Raw genomic sequence first — 4,563 nt, forward strand, 5'->3', positions numbered from 1 at the left:
GGTAGTGCAGAGCTTGTCATTAGCACATGGTCACTTATTTCCCAGAAGGTATAGTTGAGATTAGAGGAAGAAAGGGGTTGACATAAACAGGTCCTCCAGGGCCATTCCAGCAGATGCAACCACTAGGGTACTGCACGGGTTCCCCTTTTATGGCTTTAAGATATTCAATTCAATTTATGCTTTTGGGGGAATAATCATATCATTATAGCTTGAGTTCTTAAATATTCATGAGGAGATGGATGATTGCTGCAGTTTTGGATGAGGGTGAGTTTGCCTCAGATCTGATGCATCACTATTGACTTCAGGCTGATTTCAGAAGGGGCGGAAGAGATCTGGTATGTCACCAGGTCAGCGGAACCCTGGCAGACCAATGACAAACTCAGGCCAGCTTTTCCTTTCCTACACCTAGCTTCCATGTCATAAGGATAAAAACAACTGCTGCATACTCCCTTGCACAACTTTTTGCTTGTGCAGCTCTTCTCTTCCACTCTGCCTCTTCTTTGTGTGGAAGAAAGAGCCAAGATCAGACTTACCTCCCCAAGAAAGACCCTTTTACAAAAGTCAGCTGATACTTTTCTTTCCCTAGTGGTCTGTGAATGTGACTTCTTGGTTTTTTGACCTGGAAGAGGGGTCTTCAAGTCTCTGCTAACTCATGGGGTTGAGGCTTTCCACTCTTTTACCTCTATTCTCAGATCTTTGGAAACCTCTTCCTGCTGTGGACCAATAAATATGAGGTAAGTGCTCCATTTTTAGCCCCCCAGTCCCAAAATGTCACCTGTGTTTTGTTTCAGATGGCCAAGTCATAAACACACCTGTCTTTTCTTTGTACCCCCCTCCAAGATGGGAGATGCCATTCTTGAGCTCTTCCTCCATCCTGAGCACTCAGTGACATGGAAGACATTCCTTTCATTGACCCACCCTCATGTCTGGGAATCAAGCTCCCTTCTACCTTGGATTCCAAGATAGGGACACTGTCCTTATATCCACCTAGTCATAGGCAACACTGGGTCCTAAGCCCATGACTCTCAGATTCTCTTAGGGTGTCCACGGATCAATTGAAAAACATTGGGTCTGGGCCAAGACCTATACTGCATTTGTCCTAATATTTACTCGACAGTGGTGTGGCCTCAATATTTGCTATGTAATAATTCAAAGTGGCTAGCTGAGGTAACTTTCGATTTCAGTGTCCTCATGGAATTGGACAATTTCTGTTGCTGCAATGGCAAATGATCTGAGGTGCCTTATATACTGTCCTTTTTGGATTTCCTTTCTCCCCCATTCTTTGTTCCTCTTGTTCTGTTTCTCAAGTTCTCCTGGACAAAGTCATGCCTTCCCACACTTCTGTGGATTCCTCAGACCCTGTACCTGACCATACGTTCTCTGAACCATCTGAACTCCTAGGACTCTCTCCTGCTCTTTCTCTACCTCTGCAGACAGCATGACCCTTGGCCCTCCTTGTGGTAACTCAGATCCTGCCAGTTTTTACTCCCACTTATGTTTCCAGCCCTGAAGAACCATCCTTGGAACTAACTTCTTCTTCTTTGTATCCATAGGTACTGGCTCTGGAAAAATTATCATATCTGCATTCCTTACTGATGCAACTACTCCCTCCCCTTACTTGTACTTTTAACCTGCTAGTGCCATTTTCAAACCCATTTCTCTGTGCCTCTCCCTGTAGCTCTGTCCTCTGCTCAAGTGTCATGTTTGACCTTCTCACCAGTGCCAAATCCAGGTCAGGTGGGCCAATTCGCTATTCCTTTTCCTTCTACACTCCCACCTCCCATTCTTCCTGTTTTCCCTCATACTCCCCCCCCTCCAGTTTTCACCGATATTCTGCACCCCCGCCTTCACCAATCAGCACTCATATCAAATCTCAGACTAGCTCATCCTCAAAGACCTGTGTGGTTCACAGGTCTGACTATACTCACCTCATGAAATGGCTGGAGCAGAGGGCATAGTTAGCGTACACGTTCCCATTTTTATTCAGGACATCTCCCAAATAAAAAAAAAATAGCTTCCTGTCAGGCTGCTTCAAATATATACATTAAAGAATTTAGATACCTCTTCAAGGTTGACGATTTTACTTGGCAGGATATCCATGGCATCCTCACTTCCTTCTTGACCTCTGAAGAAGAGACTCACATCCTGCAGGGTGACCAAAGATCATGTGGACCATCAATGCATTATTGACCAGACCCTGTTACTGGGGGATAAATCAGTTCCCAATATTACCCTCAATTGGGAATATCAGGATGGCCAACAGGGCTACCACAGTGTGGCCTACATGGTCCCAAATCTCCTGACACTCAGGCAGTTTCCAATAAACTTTTCAAATGTGATAGATTGTGGGTGGTCATTCAAGATTCTGATGAAAATCTGGCATGTTTTTGAACAAACAGGTTGACTGAGGCACTCATAAGATATACGAAATTAGATCCCAAGTCGTCTGCAGGAGCCACAATCTTGGTGACATATTTTTTTTTCCCACTCAGTACCAAATATTGAGAAAGTTAAAAAGGGCAGAAGAGGGCCCTCAAGTGCTTATACACCAACTCAAAAACATGGTATTTAAAGTCTACAATACTCATGAGGTGGTAACTGAACAGGCAAGTCAGGCTAGTGTACAGAAAAAGGTAACCCTCCAGTCCCAAGCGTTGATTGTGGCCCTATGGAGAGGCACAACCCATTGACGCTGGGCACACCTGGAGCCTGCTTTAAATGTGAGTAGAAGGGGGCAGTGGTCTCCACAGTGTCCAAACCTGGGCTATCCCAAGCCTACTAAGCCATGTTTATGCTGCAGAAAAATGGATCACTGGAAATTGGATTTCCCAATTCAGAGGATAGCAGTCCACTTCCATGGAATGCTGTGCCATTCCCCAGTGCAGTCCTACTGTACCCAGCAACATCTGAATTCTTCGGACTGGCTGAGGATTAGCAGGGTTTGTGAGCAGACACCTCATCACCCTGGCCAAGCCTGGTGTCTCTATTAAGGTAGTGGGTAAGCCCACTAATTTTCTGGTAGACATGTGGCTACCTATTTTGTGTTGTCTGCTCATGTTGACCATATTACCCTTCCCAGATCTGTTATTGGGGATCAATGTAACTCTTTCTAAACCCTTACAAATAGGGTGCTTGCAGTGCTCCGTTGAGGGAATATTTTCCTTCCATTCCTTCCTGGCCATGCCTTTGTGCCCCACTCCGTTTTTGGGATGCAACATCTTATCTGCACTGGCAGCCTCGATCACCCTGCTTGGACACAGCCATTGATGATGCCACTTCTGCTCTTAGAATGTGCCTAGATATGGCCCCTTCCATTTTCTGAGGTTGACCCCTGGGTTTGGGATGTTTCCACACCCACTGTGACCATTCACCATGAACCTGTTCAGATATCCCTTGAACCAGGCATTCTTTACCCTTCCAGACCTCAGTTGCCCATTTTGCTGCAACACTGATGAGGTCTTAAGCCCATCATTGACTGGTTACTGGACCTCACCATAAAATGGTGGTTTATATGCCCCCTTTCCTCTTCACTTTCCATTTGTGTATTACAATGATTTCCAGGATATATGCATCTGCTACAAAGACAACTCAATCATGTCCAGTCATGGTGGGGGATGGACGTGAAAACATCAGGTATAAAACTGTCACTGGCCTCTGGTTGACCACTGTTGCTGTCACTCAGACCCCCCATGTCCCTCTGGGGATTTTCTTCTGATGCAACAGCACCCTGACCAAGTACCTAAATACCTATATGTATCTCCCCTGCAGCCTAGCCTCTTTACTTCTCTGACTCATGATATATAGTAAAGGTGGAACTTTTCACTCTGCAGCTACCTCTAGACACACCGTTTCAGTATCAATGAAGGACAATATTCTGCCATTAGCATCCCTAATCTCCCTTGCCTCTTCTCTTGTAGCTGGCAGAGTGAGAAGTGGAGCCTAATCCCATAACACCAGTGCTTCACAGAACCTAGAAAATCAACTACAATTGTTTCTCAAGGGCTCAGCTGCATCCATAGATTCCCTTCAATGGAAAAATCACCTCACTTGCACTAATGGTCCTCCAAAATTGTTGACCTACTGACTGCAGATAAAGGAAGAACCAGTCTCATCCTACGGGTATCCTGTTTTTACATCAGTATGTCTGGCATGGTAGAAGAAAATGTCAACAACCTCCAGACTCTGGGAGGAATTGAAAAGCAAATACACTCAATGCATCCGTTTTCCTTATGAATGGTGGAAGTCTTCCTATATGCCTGGTTCACCACTCTATTAGAACTTATATTTGCCTGCCTCTCATGTTTGCATTTTGCTTTCTCAGGTTTAGCCACTCATGTATGAGGGCGGTCTCTCCAATGAACATCAACAAGATACTAATCCCTACACTTGGGCACGTCTGGGAGCTTTTCAGGAAGTCACACAGGAACACACCCCTCAGGAAGAAGTAGCCAGTTTGACTTCATTGCACCTTTTCCTGTTGTAAAGAGGCCAAACTAATGGTTTCCATGGTTACAGAGGTGGTTGGAATTTGTGTCGGTTCTGAACTGTAACTTGGATCTCCAG

The sequence above is a fragment of the Ochotona princeps genome, chromosome Y, assembly GCF_030435755.1.
Source record: "Ochotona princeps isolate mOchPri1 chromosome Y, mOchPri1.hap1, whole genome shotgun sequence".
Classification (NCBI taxonomy): domain Eukaryota; kingdom Metazoa; phylum Chordata; class Mammalia; order Lagomorpha; family Ochotonidae; genus Ochotona; species Ochotona princeps.